Raw genomic sequence first — 21,517 nt, forward strand, 5'->3', positions numbered from 1 at the left:
TTTTTCTCTTTTTGTGAGTGTGTATGTGTATGCTTCTTTGAGTGAGTGATTCTGTCTGTGTAGCTTTGCTTTTACCATTTGTCCTAGGGTTCTGTCTGTCCGTATTTTTTTTTTTAGTATACATTTAGCGCTGGTTATCATTGGTGGATTTGTTTTTGTTTGTTTTGTTTTTTGTTTTTTTTTGCGGTACGTGGGCCTCTCACTGCTGTGGCCTTTCCCGTTGCAGAACACAAGCTCTGGACACACAGGCTCAGCGGCCATGGCTCATGGGCCCAGCCACTCCGCGGCATGTGGGATCTTCCCAGACCGGGGCACGAACCCATGTCCCCTGCATCGGCAGGTGGACTCTCAAACACTGTGCCACCAGGGAAGCCCCGTGGATTTGTTCTTTTGGTTTGGTTGCTCTCTTCTTTCTTTTTTTCTATTTTTGAATTACTTTTTTTTTAATTTATAATAATTAAAAAAAATTTTATTTTAATAACTTTATTTTATTTATTTTGTTTCTTTCTTTTTTTCTCCCTTTTCTTCTGAGCCATGTGGCTGACAGGGTCTTGGTGCTCTGGCCAGGTGTCAGGCCTCTGCCTCTGAGGTGGGAGAGGCAAGTTCAGGACATTGGTCTACCAGAGACCTCTGGCTCCACGTAATATCAAACAGCGAAAGCTCTCCCAGAGATCTCCAACTCAATGCTAAGACTCAGCTCCACTCAATGACCAGCAAGCTCTACTCCTGGATGCCCCAGGCCAAACAACTAGTAAGACAGGAACACCACCCCACCTACTGGCAGAGAGGCTGCCTAAAATCATAATAAGGTCAGAGACACCTCAAACACACCACTGGAAGCGGTCCTGCCCACCAGAAAGATAACATCCAGCATCATCCACCAGAACACAGGCACCAGTCCCCTCCACCAGGAAGCCTACACAACCCACTGAATTAACCTCACCCACTGGGGGCAGAGACCAAAAACAATGGGAAATACGAAACTGCAGCCTGTGAAAAGGAGATCCCAAACACAGTAGGTTAAGCAAAATAAGACAGAGAAACACAGCAGATGAAGGAGCAAGGTAAAAACCCACCAGACCAAACAAATGAAGAGGAAATAGGCAGTCTATATGAAAAAGAATTCAGAGTAATCGTAGTAAAGATGATCCAAAATCTTGGAAATAGAGGGGAGAAAATACAAGAAACGTTTAACAAGAACCTAGAAGAACTAAAGAGCAAACAAACAAGGATGAACAACACAGTAAGTGAAATTAAAAATGCTCTAGAAGGAATCCATAGCAGAATAACTGAGGCAGAAGAACGGATAAGTGACCTGGAGATAAAATAATGGAAATAACTACCACAGAGCAGAATAAAGAAAAAAGAATGAAAAGAACTGAGGACAGTCTCAGAGACCTCTGGGACAACATTAAGCACACCAACATGCGAATTATAGTGGTCCCAGAGGAAGAAGAGAAAAGAAAGGGACTGAGAAAATATTTGAAGGATTATAGTTGAAAACTTCCCTAACATGGGAAAGGAAATAGGCAATCAAGTGCAGAAAGCACAGAGTCCCATCCAGGATAAATCCAAGGAGAAACATGCCAAGACACATATTAATCAAACTATCAAAAATTAAATACAAAGAAAAAACATTAAAAGCAGCAAGGAGAAATAACATGCAAGGGAATCCCCATAAGGTTAACAGCTGACCTCTCAGCAGAAACTCGGCAAGCCAGAGGGGAGTGGCAAGACATATTTAAAGTGATGAAAGGGAAAAACCTACAACCAAGATTACTCTACCTAGCAAGGATGTCATTCAGATTCGATGGAGAAATTAAAACCTTTACAGACAAGCAAAAGCTAAGAGAATTCAGCACCACCAAACCAGCTTTACAATATATGCTAGAGGAACTTCTCTAGGCAGGAAACACAAGAGAAGGAAAAGACCTACAATAACAAACCCAAAACAATTAAGAAAATGGTAAGAGGAACATACCTATTGATAACTACCTTAAACGTAAATGGATTAAATGCTCCCACCAAAAGACACAGACTGGCTGAATGGATACAAAAACAAGATCCGTATATATGCTGTCTACAAGAGACCCACGTCAGACCGAGGGACACATACAGACTGAAAGTGAGGGGATGGAAAAAGATATTCCATGCAAATGAAAATCAAAAGAAAGCTGGAGGGGCTTCCCTGCTGGTGCAGTGGTTGAGAGTCTGCTGACGATGCAGGGGACACGGGTTCCTGTGCAGGTTCCTGTGGGTCCAGGAAGATCCCACATGCCGTGGAGCGGCTGGGCCTGTGAGCCATGGCCGCTGAGCCTGTGCGTCTGGAGCCTGTGCTCCGCAACGGGAGAGGCCACAACAGTGAGAGGCCCGTGTACAGCAAAAAAAAAAAAAAAAAAAAAAAAAAAGCTGGAGTAGCAATTCTCATTATCAGACAAAACAGACTTTAAAATAAAGACTATTACAAGAGACAAAGAAGGACACTACATAATGATCAAGGGATCAATCCAAGAAGAAGATATAAAAATTGTAAATATTTATGCACCCAACATAGGAGCACCTCAATACATAAGGCAAATGCTAACAGCCATAAAAGGGGAAATCGACAGTCACACAATCATAGTAGGGGATTTTTACACCCCACTTTCACCAATGGACAGATCACCCAAAATGAAAATAAATAAGGAAACACAGTTTTAAATGATACATTAAACAAGATGTACTTAATTGATATTTATAGGACATGCCATCCAAAAACAACAGAATACATTTTCTTCTCAAGTGCACGTGGAACATTCTCCAGGATAGATGATGTCTTGTGTCACAAATCAAACCTTGGTAAATTTAAGAAAACTGAAATCATATCAAGTATATTTTCTGACCACAACACTATGAGACTAGATATCAATTACAGGAAAAAAATCTGTAAAAAATACAAACACATGGAGGCTAAACAATGCACTACTAATTAAACAAGAGGTCACTGAAGAAATCAAAGAGGAAATCACAAAAACCTAGAAACAAATGACAAGGAAAACACGATGAGCCAAAGCCTATGGGATGCAGCAAAAGCAGTTCTAAGAGGGACGTCTATAGCAATACATTCCCACCTCAAAAAATAAGAAACATCTCAAATAAACTACCTAAATTTACACCTAGAGCAATTAGAGAAAGAAGAACAAAAAACCCCATGGTTAGCAGAAGTAAAGAAATCATAAAGATCAGATCAGAAAGAAATGAAAAAGATATGAAGGAAACGACAGCAAAGATCAATAAAACTAAAAGCTGGTTCTTTGAGAAGATAAACAAAATTGATAAACCATTAGCCAGACTCATCAGGGAAAAAAGGGAGAAGACTCAGATCAATAGAATTAGAAATGAAAATGGAGGAGTAACAACTGACACTGTAGGAATACAAAGGATCATGAGAGATTACTACAAGCAAGTCTATGCCAATAAAATGGACAACCTGGAAGAAATGGCAAAATTCTTAGAAATGAACAACCTGCTGAGACTGAACCAGGAAGAAATAGAAAATATGAACAGACCAATCACAAGCACTGAAATTGAAACTGTGATTAAAAATCTTCCAACAAACAAAAGCCCAGGACCAGATGGCTTCACAGGCGAATTCTATCAAGCATTTAGAGAAGAGCTAACATCTATCCTTCTCAAACTCTTCCTAAGTATAGCAGAGGGAGGAATACTCCCAAACTCATTCTACGAGGTTACCATCACCCTGATACCAGACTAAGATGTCACAGGAAAGAAAACTACAGCCCAATATCACTGATGAACGTAGATGCAAAAATCCTCAAAGAAATACTAGCAAACAGAATCCAACAGCACATTAAAAGGATCCTACACCATGATCAAGTGGGGTTTATTCCAGGAATGCAGGGATTCTTCAATATATGCATATCAATTGACATGATACACCATATCAACAAACTGAAGGAGAAAAACCATATGATCATCTAAATAGATGCACAAAAAGCTTTTGACAAAATTTAACACCCATTTATGATAAAAACCCTGCAGAAAGTAGGCAGAGAGGGAACTTTCCTCAACATAATAAAGGCCATATATGACAAACCCACAGCCAACATCGTTCTCAATGGTGAAAAACTGAAACCATTTCCTCTAAGATCAGGAACAAGACAAGTTTTTTTTTTTTTTTTTTTTTTTTAAACATCTTTATTGGGGTATAATTGCTTTACAATGGTGTGTTAGTTTCTGCTTTATAACAAAGTGAATCAGTCATACATAAACATATGTTCCCATATGTCTTCCCTCTTGCGTCTCCCTCCCTCCCACCCTCCCCATCCCACCCCTCCAGGCTGTCACAAAGCACCGAGCCAATATCCCTGTGCCATGCGGCTGCTTCCCACTGGCTATCTACCTTACTACGTTTGTTAGTGTGTACATGCCCATGACTCTCTCTCGCTCTGTCACAGCTCACCCTTCCCCCTCCCCACAACCCCAAGTCCGTTCTCTAGGGGAACAAGACAAGTTTGTCCACTCTCACCACTATTATTCAACATAGTTTTGGAAGTTTTACCCATGGCAATCAGAGAAGTAAAAGAAATAAAAGAATCCAAATCAGAAAAGAAGAAGTAAAGCTCTCACTGTCAGATGACATGATACTATACATAGAGAATCCTAAAGAAGCTACCAGAAAACTACGAGAGCTAATCAATGAATTTGGTAAAGTAGCGGGATACAAAATTAATGCACAGAAATCTCTTGCATTCCTATACACTAATGATGAAAAATCTGAAAGAGAAATTAAGGAGACACTCCCATTTACCACTGCAATAAAAAGAATAAAATACCGAGGAATAAACCTACCTAAGGAGACAAAAGACCTGTATGCAGAAAACTATAAGACACTGATGAAAGAAATGAAAGATGATAGAAACAGATGGAGAGATATACCATGTTCTTGGATTGGAAGAATCAACATTGTGAAAACGACTCTACTACCCAAAGCAATCTACAGATTCAATGTGATCCCTATCAAACTACCACTGGCATTATTCACAGAAGTAGAACCAAAAATTTCAGAATCTGTATGGAAACACAAAAGACCCCAAATAGCCAAAGCAATCTTGAGAAAGAAAAACGGAGCTGGAGGAATCAGGCTCCCTGACTTCACACTGTAGTACAGAGCTACAGTAATCAAGACAGTATGGTACTGGCACAAAAAACAGAAATATAGATCAATGGAACAGGATAGAAAGCCCAGAGATAAACCCACACACATATGGTCACCTTATTTGTGCTAAAGGAGGCAAGAATATACAATGGAGAAAAAACAGCCTCGTCAATAAGTGGTGCTGGGACAACTGGACAGCTACATGTAAAAGAATGAAATTAGAACACTCCCTGACACCACACACAAAAATAAACTCAAAATGGATTAAAGACCTAAATGTAAGGTCAGACAGTACCAAACTCTTAGAGGAAAACATAGGCAGAACACTCTATGACATAAATCACAGCAAGATCCTTTTGGACCTATGTCCTAGAGAAATGGAATTAAAAACAAAAATAAACAAATGGGAACTAATGAAACTTAAAAGCTTTTGCACAGCAAAGGAAACCATAAACAAGACCAAAAGACAACCCTCAGAATGGGAGAAAATATTTGCAACTGACAAAGTATTAATCTCCAAATTTTACAAGCAGCACATGCAGCTCAGTATCGATATAACAAACAACCCAATCCAAAAATGGGCAGAAGACCTAAATAGACATATCTCTAAAGAAGATATACAGATTGCCAACAAACACATGAAAGGATGCTCAACATCATTAATCATTAGAGAAATGCAAATCAAAACTACAATGAAAGGATGCTCAACATCATTAATCATTAGAGAAATGCAAATCAAAACTACAATGAGATATCATCTCACACCGGTCAGAATGGCCATCATCAAAAAATCTACAAACAATAAATGCTGGAGAGGGTGTGGAGAAAAGGGAACCCTCGTGTACTGTTGGTGGGAATGTAAATTGATACAGCCACTGTTCAGAATAGTATGGAGGTTCCTTAAGAAACTAAAAATAGAACTACCATATGACCCAACAATCCCACTACTGGGCACATACCCTGAGAAAACCATTATTCAAAAAGAGTCATGTACGACGATGTTCATTGCAGCTCTATTTACAATAGCCAGGACATGGAAGCAACCTAAGTGCCCATCGACAGATGAATGGATAAAGAAGATGTGGCACATATATATAATGGAATATTACTCAGCCATAAAAAGAAACGAAATTGAGTTATTTGTAGTGAGTTGGCTGGACCTAGAGTCTGTCATACAGAGTGAAATAAGTCAGAAATAGAAAAAGCAATACCGTATGCTAACATATATATGGGATCTGAAAAAAAAAGGTTCTGAAAAACGTAGGGGCAGGACAGGAAAAAGATGCAGATGTAGAGAATGGACTTGAGGACATGGGGAGGGGGAAGGGTAAGCTGGGACGAAGTGAGAGAGTGGCATGGACATATATACACTACCAAATGTAAAATAGATAGCTAGTGGGAAGCAGCCGCATAGCACAGGGAGATCAGCTCAGTGCTCTGTGACCACCTAGGGGGGTGGGATAGGGACGGTGGGAGGGAGATGCAAGAAGGAGGGGATATGGGGATATTTGTATATGTGTAGCTGATTCATTTCTGTTATACAGCAGAAACTAACACACCACTGTAAAGCAATTATACTCCAATAAAGATGTTAGAAAAATAGTGGAAAACTTAAACAAGGATGACACAATTGATTCTGGTCCAATATGCATAGTTATTATTGAGTTTTTAAACCCATTAAGGAAAGAGTCTGGAGGAGGAGGTTTAAGAACTAGGGACACTGCAACAGCTTTTGTTTTTCTGAAGCTCTTTCTGGGGGAAGAGATGGGGAGAGTTTTCAGTTAGCCACTAGACCATAGCAAAACACCAAAAAATTCACTGACCTTTTCGTGACTGGGGTAGGAACAATTTTTTCTTATTTGTTGCTTTAGAAAATGATAAAAAGGACCTTGGAGAAAATCCACATTTGTCTATAAGCACTACAAATTCAATCACAGTAGCCCTTAAATAGATCTGAAAAATAACAGTGTATACACATAGATACACCTGCACATGCACACATACACCCATGAGTTACTACAGGGTATATATGTGTATGTGTGTGCATATGCAGATGTGTATATACAAATATAGGTGTGTGTGTGTATATGTATTCATATATATACTTGAATATATACACTCACTGTGTGAAGAAAAGTTATATCTCATCTTCCACGTTCTCAAACTCAGTTTTGAGGCCTTCTTCTCAACTCATTCCTAACTTGTGCTCCAAACAGTCTTGGATAACTGCCTTGTTTATGTTCCTTGAAACTTTTTAGTTGGCTGTGCCTTGGCTTTGTTGGAAGGGTGCCTCATTCCTTGAGTATTAGTCGGGATCACTGTTATCAAAAGTGATAGAGTCTTTCCAGTTACACCAGCCAATGGATTTCTTCGCTGTTGTTCTTTTGTTGCTGTTGCTTTGTTTAACCTAGTTTGAAATAGGTCATAGATGTATAACTTTAAGTGATGCTAGATGCAGGTGTTCAAATGATGTTGTCAGGGCTCTGGCTATCTCGACATGTCGGGGTTCACTCCCCAGTGTATGATTATATCATTCTCAGATAAGTTCTTTCCAGGTGGTGAGAAAGATGGTTGTTAGCATCCCCAGACCCTTATACTAGTAGCTCATCATCAAAAAGAATAGGGACATTCTTTCAGTGTCAAGATTTAGAATCTCAGCGAGATTTCTGAATGGCCCTACTAGGTTCACATTGCCAGTCATTGGACTAATCCCTGGATTTTACACTTTGGGTCTAGCCTGGAGACTTGAGCCCAGCTTAGGGCAGGGGGCTAAGTGGGATTCCATGATTAACAGCCCCATCGGAAACACATGTAATGTTTGTGTGTTGGGGGGTGGGGTGGGAAGAATAGCTTTCATAGAAAAGGGGAATTAGAAGTAGAAACCACCTCTCCAAATTACCTACCCAGGTGCCTTGACTCAGATCACCTCAGATGGTCATCTCTCCTTATTTGACCACACTCAAGACTCTACAATCCTTTACCCTCCACCCAGGTGTCAACTTCTTTTCTTCCTCTCTCCTAAGCCTCCTTTAAATCACAGATGACATTGCTCAGGACTTTCCAGGGAAGTCAGGAGTCAACAAGAGCCCAAGAGACAAAACACCTGCCTGGCCAATAAGCCTTAAAAGAAGCAGTAAAAATGGGCAGATGGTCTCCATTCAAGAGTCTTGGAAAAGCAGCCAGACATTCTGTGCTCACTTAACAAACATGAAACAAATCACACACATCCAAAAAATGGATTCTGCTCATGACCACTGGCTGGATCACTGGAAGAAGGAAAACATCCTTTCAACCGTGTTTCCTAGCCCAGTTCCTCTTTCCATCTTCAAATTGTCTTGCCATTGAATCTAAGCCTTCTCTAGAATGACCTGTGGTGTAGTACATGGTGCCAAAGTTCTAGGATAAGACAGACTCGTGATGATCAGGGCAAGTTCCCTCATCTCTAAACTTGGCTTATCCTTTATCTGTAGTATCGGAATAAGAATATTTATTTCATGGCACAGTTGTGAGGCTTCAATCACTTAACCTCTTTAAGCTTCAATTTCACGATCTGTACAATGGGCACATAGTAATATCTTGTTCATAGGATACGTCAGAGTTGCCTATTCAATATATGTCCTGCTCTCCTTCCTTAGTGACACAGTCCCAGTTTTGGGAGGGATGGCAACATGCATGATTTTTAAAAGACCCAGGCTTCCTTGCAGATAGAAGTGGTAGATGAGATATAAGTGGAAATGGTTAAAAGTGATGTACAGGAATCCTTTTAAAGGAGGCTGATACAGCTGAGAGCTATATTATTTGTCTTATTCCTTCTTTCTATCTGCAATTAGGATGTTATGTCTTCAACTTCAGCAGCTATCTTGGGCCCATGAGGAAAAGACAAAGAATTGCTGAGACCTTGGCTCTGACATCCTTGAGTTGCTGAGACAATGCCAACAAACTCTTACTTCTAGATTTCTTGTTATTTGATAAAAAAAATCCATTTGTGGTTAGTCCTCTGTAGACAGGGTTCTGTTACTTGTAGCCAAACGCAACATGCAATTGCACAAGATTTGTTAAGAATTCAAAGAAGTATTGTATAAAGAACTCACTACAAAAATCTTCAATATTGAATCTAAGACACTTTGATGCTGTTGTTTTTCATTCTTACTAGAAAATGTCAATGGAACGTTTTCTCCCAACTGTGTCACAGGTGCCATCTGGCTGACAACAAATGTACACTGAGATTGATTTATGAGGTGCCTGATTTCAGAAATGTTAGGATGGGCAAATTGTCTTAGAATCAGTGAAATAAAATAATAACAAAACCTACCATTTATAGAGCAATTCTTATTCATAAATGTAACAGTGCTGACACATTGCCAGTAACATGGTAGGTGTTCGAAGTGTTTTCTTTCCTTCCATTCTTATCCCTTCTTCTAATGCAAGGGTGAGTCTGTGAAGGAGAAAGCAACTTCCTTCAATAATATGTAAATGATAATAATTTCCAGGTGCACTCAGGAGGTGGCCACAATGAACAGTGCCTTCTCACTTCAAGGAAAACCTCAACATGAATTTTGGGAAAATAATGAGTTTTACAGCAAACTGTCTTTTACAGGGGACCTGACAAGGCTGGTCCCTAATTCCAGTTGGCTCTTCAGAGTAGGTCTGATTAATGGGCTGGAATTAGTACTATTGGGACACACCAGTTCATTGAAATATTCAGAGTCTCCTATCAATGTCACCCTCCACCCAGGCCTGGTGGGGAGGCAGCATCCACCATCAGCGTTTCCATGACAATGAAGTACATTTAGTCAGCAGCACCTCCCGAGTAAATAGTAATCCTTCAGAGAAACAAGAAGGTCATTACAGCAACTTGTCAAATCAATGCAGAGGGTGTCAAGGCCGATTAAGGCATTTTCTCTCGCAGCTGACACAGTGTCAATAGTACTGGGCCATACTGCTCAGGCAGATGATTGAAGTGAAGTGCCCATCAGTCAGGGCGTTGAGGTGGACTAACGATTCCCCATGCTGCCTATTAGAGCTACATGAGGACTCAATCCTGTTCGCTGGCAAAGAGAGAGAGGGAGAGGGAGAGAGAGAAAGAAGAGGAAAAAATAGTGACCTTGTTGCTTTGTCTGAAGCTGAATTAAATTGACAAGAGCAGCCAATCTGTACCTAGGGCGATTAACAAAATTAAGGACCACAACAAAGGCACCCAAGGTTTTAACATCTGTGCAAGGGCTCAGGTATGTTTATGATGGAGGAAGCTCTCCTTTGGTATTTAGGTACCATCCAGATATGTATGCTGAGCCAAGCCTCCTCCAAATGAAGCGTGGGTAATCCCATTAACACCCTGCCAAAGCAACGTGTAAGGACACAAGGCACTCACTGAATATGCCTCTGCATCAGCCGGGAAGCCGGCTCTTCCCAGTGGCTCTGGTTGATTATTTTAGACTTATGATCTTTTAATATATTTCCCTGGAGAAACATTTTGCCTTATTTTAAATCTTCTAAGACCATGATTCCACAGCAATTTTTTCCCAAACCATCCAATGGTTCAGCAAAATAAGAGAAGGGCCTCATGGCAGAACAGAACTCCTGAGGAAGGAAATGAGCAGTGTGAGATTCTTGGAGAAAAATTATTATTTTTTTCTAACTTACTGGGACATTTTATTCTTGATGCATTAAAGTCATGGGATCTAGTGTGAACAAATTAGAACAGTGATATCAAGGATGAAAATTTTATATATAAAATGACACTTAACATTTGCTAAGTATACTCTTCAATAACCCAAAACAAGGCTCATCATTTGCTTTTTTTTTTTTTTTTGTAAAGGGCCAGAGAGTAAATATTTGAGGCTTTAAGGACATTATTGTTTCTGTTGCAACTACTGAACTCTACTATTACAGCATAAGAGGAGTCATAAACAATATGTAAATGAGTAGGGGTGGCTGTGTTCCAAGAAAAGCTTTATATACAATAACAGGCTGGACCATATTGGCCTGCTGGCTGCAGTTTGCAGACCCTTGACCGAAAAGATTGTAGCATTTCCATTTAACCAGCTAATATTAGTAGAATGCTTTCTATTCTTGAGGCACAGGACTAGCTGTTAAAGATGGAACAGACATAGTCCCTGCATTTGAAGAACGTGCAGTGTAATGAAGAAGACTGCTGAGTGCATAAATATAATATTGTACATTAGGTGCTGTAGTTTAAATAACAGAAATGAAAGTGATACATTCTTCCTAGGGCAAAAGAGGTCAGAGAAAATGATAGAAAACAGGAGACATTAGGGCTATACATTTAAGAAACTCTAGGTGCGTAAGGGCATTACAGATTTAGTGTGGCCAAAGTTTAGTGTGTGTGTGTGTGTGTGTGTGTGTGTGTGAGAGAGAGAGAGAGAGAGAGAGAGAGAGAGAGAGGGAGGGAGGGAGGGAGGGAGATGGGGGGCAGGGGCAGGAAGCAAACAAGACAAGTGAAATGAAAGGGGAAGAAGACTTTGGGGGACAAAGTAGTTGTAGAAAAGACTGGAAAGGTACCTGGGAACAAGGTGAAGGGATCTGTATGGCAAGCTTAGGAATTCAGATTTTTTCATCTATAGGCAATAGAGAGCAATTAATGACTAAGCAGGGGAATAATGCAATCAGATGGCTGTGTGGACACAAGGGAAGTCTACACAGAGACTATTATAATAATTCCAGGCAAAAAGAATAAAATCCTGGATTAGGATTGGTCAGGGAATAGAGAGAAGGACAAAAATATGAGAAATGTTTAATAAATACAATCTATCAAGCGTCTCCTCTTAGGGATAGGGCAGGTATGGCTGAAGGGTTAGCCCAGTATCTGTTCCAAGAAGGTTGGCTTTGGAGGAGTGTAGGACCTTGAGGAGAATTTGCACAGGGCCAACTAAGGCAGCACAGCCTAGGGAGAAATGTAGTCTAAGAGCATAGCCAAGAATGTCACCATGGAAACAGCTTTTAAAAGCCAAGTATGGAAGATGATCCAAAGGTTAGAGTGAGGTATTGGATTGCTGAGGTAAGAGAAGCTCATGAGAGTTGGTGCAGGTCAGGATGTAGAGCTGGAAATATGGTTGGGACAAATTGTTCACAACTAAGGTGAGCAGGAGATGATTCCTTGCTTTGGTGAGGTGTGGGGAGATTTAATAATACATGGGCTCATATAGACTCACATACAATCAATAACACCAGAATTTCAAGAATTCTAGCTGGGCAATTCAAAGCAGGGTGATGTTGACAGAGGTAGTGAAGATGAAAGATGATGTAGGCAGAGTGATACTGAGTTTACTTTGGGGCATGATGAATTAGAAACACCTACATGCTAACTGGTAGCTTGTTGAATATAATGACACAGAGTTTAGAATTGAAGATATAATTTGAAACTTGTCAGTATGTAGCTCTTCTTGAAGCCATGGAAATGGATAAGAACACCCCCCCCCCCCCACCTGCCAAATGTGTCTGGGGAGAAGAGGGAGAAAAGTAGAATTCTATGAAAAGCACTTAAGTACTTACAGGGAGAACAGGGAAAGAGACAGAGAAAGACTGGTCAGAGAAGTAGGAGGAAAATCAAGAGAGAATAATGTTTCTGGAGGGGAGGGGAAGGGAGGGGTGGTTAACAGCAAAAGTTACAGGAAAATGAATTTAGTTAAAAACCCAAACAGAACCGAAAAGTTTGGGCTAATTGTTGGCAACCCTGGGTAAGAAGAGTAGTAATGGATAAGAGACAGATTATCCTTGGTGGGGACTCAATGGGAGCCACTGTCAAGACTTTTGATGATAAAAAAAGATGAGAGGTATGGTAGTAACTTTAGAAAAATATACAGCAGAGAAAAGACATTTAAGAATGAGGCATACTTAGATATCTGAGGTCAGAAGAAAAGCTGATAGAGTGTGAAAATATTAGAGAGGAGATACAGAAAATCTGGGATAATGTTTCCTAAATTAACCTGCAAACAAGAATTACCTGTGGGATACTTGTTAAACTATATTCCTGGGCCCCAATACAGACTTCCTAAATTAGTGTTTCCACCAGAGGGACCTGGGGATCAGGTAGGTTTGGGAAGTTGCTCTAGGAATATTTGAGATTAGAGCAGTGGTCCACTTGAACTTCACTGTTCATTGGAATCAACTGAGGAGCCTTAAATATTATCAATGCCTGTCCCACCCCTAAGAGATGCTGATTTATTTTGTCTAGAGTTCCAGCTGGGTATTGAGAATTTTAAATTTTCTCATATGATTCTAATGTGCAACTTACTTTGAGGTGTAGATGTGGGAAGATTATGAGTAAAAATAAGTTGGGAGGAAGAAGGGAGGAAACCATACTGTTTCATATGTTTGTGGCTTCTATGAAAGAAGTAAAAGGTTCCATATGTTGAGAATGAAGGGACAGAAGTGGAGTGCTGGACTTAGGGAAAGAGGCAAAGGGAATGGATGGGAATACAAGAATTAAGAGCACTGAAGATGTTCCCAAAATAATTCCCTTTTTCAACAGAGGGCAACTATTCAGAAATAGGGTAGCTAAGTGATTCTCTGTCTGGTGCTGAGGTTGAGATGGAGACTGCAGCAATGTGACCAGGGAGAGAAGGATTGAGGGGGGAGAGGGAGAGGAGGAGGAGAAGAAGAGAAGGAGGAGGAAGAAAAGAAGAAGACATGGTTACATGGGGATGGCTATGATTAGTAAGTCATGATTTTAGTTTATGATTTTGTAATCTCAAGTCCACAAAGTATAGCCACAGAGATGATTTACCCAGGTGGAGTGGAACTGACTATCTTTGGAATAGAGTTGGTTAAGGAACTATGAAGTTTGAGTTTGGGGATACGGGATTGCCTAATAGGGTAAAGAACTTGAACTCTAGATTTGTCAAACTTGAATCTTTGACTTACTAGCTGTGTAACTTTGGGCAAGTTATTCAACCCATGGAAGCTTCAACTTCATCTATAAAATGAAGATAACAACACTTATAAAACTGCATGAAAAAGTGAGTGGTCAACAATGTCAAAGGCTTCAGGAAAGGTCCACCTAGATAGGAAATAAAGAGAAGCTTGTGCATTGGTCAACAAGGTGATTACTGGTGATGAGTCTCAATAGAGTGGTGAGGGCAGGAGCCACATGCTAATGGGCTGCAAAGGCAAGTCATGAAGTAGAGACTCTTTCAAGAAATTTGGTGAAGAGAAAGAGATATTTTATAGTAAACTTAGGAAAAGGCATTGCCTGTGGAATACTTAAAGGATTTTTATGATGATTAAATTAAACAACAAATACAAAGTGTTTGGCCCAGTGGACACACAGTACTCAATAAAAGCTATCTATCATCATTATTACCACAGCTACTAATAATACTACAATTTTGTGGATGATAATGACTGAGTTGGGGAAATAGGAATGTCACACGCTTTATGGGTTTGGTGATTGTGTTGACTAAGTGAAAATTTTATGACCTGTGACCTAAAGTGGTGAAAGATATTTATTTGAAATCAGGGCATTGTAATAGGTATGGTGGGTAAGGTAGATAGATATACAGGTAACAAGTTTTTAGAGTGTTCTATTTTGTTGTCATGTTTGCTGCTAAATTGAGGTTCCATGACAAGTCTATTTATAACTACTTTTAAAACTTGGGGCCATTCTAAACGTGTTTGATGAAATCTGTCTTTATATTTGCGTCATGTTTCTATGCAACTTATCAGTTTATATTACTGACCTACTCAATCATATACAATAAAATGCTGCCAGGAATGGGGAGAGTAAGAGTGAGAGAATCTATCCACCCACACCCCAACCCCCAAGAAAAAGTCTGAATAAGAGAAAGCATCAGAGAAAATCAGAAATGATAGCTTTCATTACTCGTCTTGAGCCCTGCTGGGCATGTGTTTCTATCCAATAACTAGGTAATGTACTTCAGCATCTGTGGCAGAAATCACTGCCACAGATGTACTTCTGTATGGAAGGGCTGGGATCTAGAAAAGATCCAAAATGACCATTTCTGACAGGGGTCTGGTACAATTAGTAAATAGGGAAAAACGTCCTACAACTCACCTTAGGGACAATCATGCAGAAGCCTAGTTATTTCTACAAATAGAGAAGAATCAGTCACCAAAAACAATGAAGGCTCCATAGCCTGGGAAGAAAGGCTTAAGGGAGAACTTGGTTTCACAACATCTGTGAGCCAGACCTATTTCTGAGGCCCTCAGAGCACTGGGAAGAAGAATTATTATAGTGACTTTTAGATGAGAAGACTGGGTCCAGGGGATGGAAGTTTAAGGGAGGGAGATATCCAGTAAACAAACAAACAAATTAAAAAGACATCTGTGTAACCACAGATACAACAACAAAACAAATGAAAAATAGGCTGCTTAGGAAACAGTGATATTTTGTTTACAACTGGAGACGCACAAGATGAGATGAATAGCCAATTGCTGAGGACCCTGTGGAGGGGTTTAGGAATGCTATGGGAGATTAGACTCTCATGTTCCCTTCTGATTCTGGGACATTACTTTTGATGTGTGGAAAATACTGGGGTCACATTTAATACTTGCATGCTAGGATGAACTTAACTTTTTCTTGGAGTAAGCTAAGACTGCATTGGTCAAAGTTCTTTCTGGCTAGACAGGCAATAGGATATTATAAAACTCTGGGAAAAAGCTGTAAAGAGAACTTTTTTTTTTTTCGAAGAGGGGCTTCCATTTATACCTGTGGAGACATATCATATTAGAGGATGTAGTACAGACTTTTAAAAGTGTATCTAATTTAATTTTCATTAGAGAACAGCGAGGTAAGTACTATAATCTCTATTTGTTGGATGAAGATATGGAAGGGTTAGAGTAGTTAAATAAGTCATGCATGGTCACACAGTAGAAACCTGTATTTAAAACCACATGTATCCTATCCTATCATTTGGACTCTCACTGCTACACTCTATTGTTCTCATTTTCTGTTACTGATGAACTGCATGATTTTGGGTATACTACCTATACAGCTTAAAATACTTCTTTAATCTTTGATTTTAAAATTGGAGTGTTGTTCTACAATGATACATTGAGAAGTTCTGGGGAGTTGAAAACAATAGCAGCTAACTAGGTCTACATTTTGCATATATCCTGTAAAAATAAGAGAGAACAATAAGAAGAACAAATAAAACTAGCAAACCCCACAATCTCAGCATAACCAGAACACAGAGAATTACCAAACTTCAAAATAACTGGGGAAATAACAATTATCAAATACCAGTGATCTGTCACTCGTGCTCCTAACAAAAACTGTTTAAGATGAACAAGTTTGGAAAAAACTACAAGAAAATGAGAAGATGGAAGCTAAAGGTGGACAAAAATTTCTCAAAACCACAGTCAGAAAGAGAAAGTTCACCTTAGGTGTGAAAATACTAAAAAAAAAAAGTCTATTGACAAATCTGATTATTGATGACAAGAAAGGTGCTTAAAAGTACACATGATTTGAAACAGCAGTTTTTGAAAGGCATGGCTTCAGAGAGAGGAACAGGCCAAAAGAAAGGGAAACGACCCCCTTGACAATTAAATAGTAAAGGATAAAAGAAACAAATTGGAATATTTTAGGGTTCTGCAAGAGAACAAGCAAAAAAAAAAAAACCCCAAAAAGTAGAGGACATGGAACATCTTCCCCACATCTCCCTCCCTCCCTCCCTCCCTCCCTCTCTCTCCCTCTCCCTCTCCCCCCGCAACTAAAGAACTGGACTTTAGAATTGGCAGAAGAGGGCAGCATTGAATTAGAAATCTAAATATCATCAAATCTTTAAAAAAATTCAATGGAAAACAAGAGTTATTCAAAATTATAATAAGAATTAGAAAGCAAGACTCAGCATATTTTAGTTGATGTAAATTCTCCCTCAAAAAGTAATCATGGGGCTTCCCTGGTGGTGCAGTGGTTGAGAGTCCGCCTGCCGATGCAGGGGACATGGGTTCGTGCCCTGGTCCGGTAAGATCCCACATGCCGCGGAGCAGCTGGGCCCATGAGCTGTGGCCGCTGCGCCTGCGTGTCCAGAGCCTGTGCTCCGCAACGGGAGAGGCCACAACAGTGAGAGGCCCGCGTACCGCAAAAAAAAAAAAAGTAATCATGAAGTAGAAATCACTTGCAAGACAACATTGCAAAGTTAATTAAATATACATGAGCAAGACATTGGAAATATGAAAAATCACCTTGAATCAGGAATTCAAAAAGCAAAAACAAAAATATGTAAAAAGCAAAAAAAAATGAAAGGATTTCCTTGGTTCAATAAAATAAAAGGATAAAAACAAGCAAAATTATTTCAGAAATTAAGAGTAAATTGTAAGATTCTCAGGGGAATGTAGATTCAAATGGAAATTTAATAAACAGTATTGAATAAAGGTAGGAAATAGCCAAGATAACAGAAATGAGGTAAAGAAAGAAGGAGGAAAGACAGAGAAAAACTGTTAGTAATGGAAAACAGGCAAAGAAGAAATAACATACATATAATTGGAGGCCCAGAACAAGAAAACTAAAATAATTGAGCATATCTAATATTTAAAACTGTAATTCAGTACTATTTCCAGAAACAAACAAACAAAAAACTTGAATCTGCATATTGAAAGGGCCCATAACATTATTGGGAAATTAACCATGGATGATCAACACTGAGATAATGATATAAAACTATTATACTTCAAAGATAAAAGAAAAATCCTTGAGCTTCAAGGATACACACACACACACACACACACACACACACACACACACACACGAACATCCCACACTGATAACACACATATACATCTCACACTGATAACAGAGAATATACCTTCTTCTAAACTACTTCTGAGTCATCATAAAATTGATCCCATATTATGTTACAAAGAAACTAGCAATAAGTTTCATAAAATAGAAATATAACTAATACTGTCTGATCACTATGCAAAAAAAACAATGAACACTTAGCTATCATTAAGAAAATAAAAAATCCAAAATGCCCTTTCACTTGTAACTGAAAACAACCTCATGTAAAGTACACATTGAAAATACAGAATTTTAAAAAATTAATGGTAATGAAAACACTGATAATCAGAATCTATAAGCAATGACTGTCAGAAACTGCATAGCCATAAATACTCTTATAAATAAAAATGAAACAATCAAAGTAGAAAACTTAAATATTCAGCTCAACAAAAATACAAAGAAGTACAAGAAAATAAACTAAAAGAAAGCACAAGGAAGAAAATTAACACAGAGCAAAAACAGAAGTTACTAAAGTACAGAATGGCTAAAAGCATGGAGACAAACCACTCTGTGGCACAGGTGCATGGGGAAGGCTGACAGTTGAAGGTGGAACAGGGGCACTGAGAAGTGCTACCCATGCCAGAGCCAACAACCTAAACACAAAGTAATGCTAAAGAATTTAGAGTACATTATAGGTAACAATAAAACCCAAACTCAGTTCAAGTCCTAACTAGACTGACTAAACCCCCTTACTAATGGCCCAACAGAAGAAATATGCCTGTTTCTAGGCAAAAATACTATTTACCTCAGCCACAACTGATCTATACACAATGTCTGCCATTCAATCAAAAATGACAAGATGCTAAAAAGCAAGAAAATGTACCCACTGCCAAGAGACAAAGCGATCAGCAGAATCATGCTCAAGGGTAAACCAGATGTTGAAAACATCGGACAGGGAATTAAACATAAATATGATTAACATGCTAAAGGCACCAGTAAACATGGTAAACAGCATTCATAAACAAACAGCATTCATAAACAGGTGGGTAATTTTTGAAGATATAAAGAAACTATAAGAAAAACCCATAGGTGAATCCTAGAAATAAAAATACGTGGTAACAGATATGAATAGCGCTCAGGATGGGTTCATCAGTAGACTGACACAGCTGAGGAAAGAATCAGTGAACTGGAAGATAGGTTATGAGAAATTACCCAAACTGAAACACAAGGAGAAAAAAGAATGGAAGTGGGGAGACACAGAACAGAGCAGCCTAGAGCTGCAAGAGAGTATCAGATGATCTAATGTCAATAATAGAAAAAAGAGACCTAATATATCCAAATTCTGTTTTTTCTAGTTACCTTGAGCAAGAAGAAAACATTGGGGACATGTTACAAAGACTCAGAAGTCAATATAAAGAGACTTCCAATGGCCAAGTCTGGGAAATTTTAAGGAACAAAATAAATAATGACAGTAATCAATTATAAGCCATAGATTAAAATAAGCATTCATGGCTTTATACTCATATATACTGATACTTATATAGATGTACATTTATATGCTGATATAAATGAATAAATAAGAGAGCTTTTCATTACAGCATAATTCCAACTAAGGCATATAGAAGAAATTGTGGAAATAGAAAATCATCATTTGAGAAACGTCATGGCAAAAATTGTTTCAGGCAAAAATGATTAGTGGATGCTAAAATTTGTGGGTGGAAGAATGATGAGAAACAGGATATTTATATGGTCTCAAAATATCTCCACACAATATACTTCTTAATGACAAATGGAAAAAATAATAAGCACATTGAAGAAACCTAGCATATGTCCCCTTAACAAAGTGATGTTAACATTATCAGTAATATCACAAATCAACAAGTGTTTCCTGATATGTGTCTAGAGAAGGACATAATATAAAATTTTCAGTATTTCTGCTGAAAAATTAAATCAGAATGTAATCATGTAGAGACAGCAGACAAACTCCCACTGAGGATTAGGCTGCAAAATAAATGGCCAGTGCTTCACAAAAGTGCTGAGGTCATGAAAAACCAAGCAAGATTGAGGAACTGTCCCAAATTCGAGGAGATACTAAGTAAAAGCATAATAACTAAATGCAGTGTTGAATCCTAGACCAAAAGAAAGGGTATTAGTGGGAAATTGGTGATATTAAAATAAGGTCTATAGATTAGATAATAGTAGTGTATTTACAGTATTGTATCAATCCTGCTAAGATATAATTGTTGGGGATTCTGGGCAAAGGATATTTGAAAAGTCTTTTTGCAACTTTTCTGTAAGCCTGAAGTTAAGTTAAAGTAAGTTGTTAACATTTTTTAAGTTAAAAAGAAATGAAGTGACATAAAAATACAGGCTGCTGCCTATGTCATACTTCTTGTCAACAGACTTTGCAATGCACAAATTTAACCATTTCTCTCCCTGTTCAAAACCTTCTAAGCCTCTGGCCTTCCTAACCTGGTCCCTGTTGGCCTCTTGTTCCTCCTAACAGCTATCCTAGATTCCCACTATCCTGAGCTCTTCAAATGCACTGGGCTCTGTCAAGCCTATAGGTGTCAGGAGCCTCCTTATCTGAACCTCCAGCACCAGTGCTGGACCTAGTGTATCAGATGTCCAGAGCAGATTTCTTTTTAACACCTCTCTCTTCTAAATGATGAAATTATTTTCAGTTGAAATCACATAATAATTCATAATAATCATTATTTTCCTAATGTGTTCATTAGTTTAAAAACAATTGACAATTTTAAAAGAACAGATGACAATTTAAAAGGTTTTCACAAAATCTGTAAAATATTTCACGTATGAATTAAAATCTCTCCTGACCTGTAATAAAACTATTACAGGTTTGTACTGTTTCAGTTTTTAATTTTAAATCAAATAAGTGGTCACTTAGCATGAAGTAACTCTAGTCCTGTCATCCTTCCAACCATTGTGCTCTCATTGCTTATTTTGAATCTACTGTTTAAATGCAGGAATACATAGTACTTCAGAGGTTGGAGACAAACAATATCAGAGGTGAGCTCATCTGTACCATCATGAACTGACTCTGGAAACAAATGAGTGTAGTTAGGTATGTGTTGGGGGATGGAGGTGTGTGGGGGGGTGAGTTGATGGTACAACTGGGAGTTCTCTGGATTAACTTCCATGTAGAGTGAAAGGTTTCCTAAAGGAAAGATAGCAAAAATGTGCCAATTTCCTGTTTAAATTCAACAGTAACACCAGCAATTATTTAGAAGTTAGACCAAGAAATTATTTGGGGGAGTAGGAGAATTTTATTGCTGACATTGCCTAGAATTTATTACCACGTGGTGATATTTAAAAAGAAGCCTCACTTTTAGTTGCTTCTGTTATTACTTTTAATTTCTCCACAATGCATCCCCTCACTGCCTGCTCCTGTCTGCTCCTCCCACCATCTTACCTCTGGAATTCCACTGCAGAGCACCCTATGTTTCCTTCTCTCACTACATCTGTCACCCTGCTTTGTAATAGCTTATTGATGTATCTATATCATATAGGATATTCTGAGCTACTTGAAGGCAGAATTCATGCTTTATTTATCCACCTCTATATCCCCAACAACTGATGCACAATAGATTCTTAATAACTGTTTGCCGGAAGAAGAATGATTCAATAAATACAAGATG

Source organism: Pseudorca crassidens, chromosome 16 (genome assembly GCF_039906515.1).
Source record: "Pseudorca crassidens isolate mPseCra1 chromosome 16, mPseCra1.hap1, whole genome shotgun sequence".
Classification (NCBI taxonomy): domain Eukaryota; kingdom Metazoa; phylum Chordata; class Mammalia; order Artiodactyla; family Delphinidae; genus Pseudorca; species Pseudorca crassidens.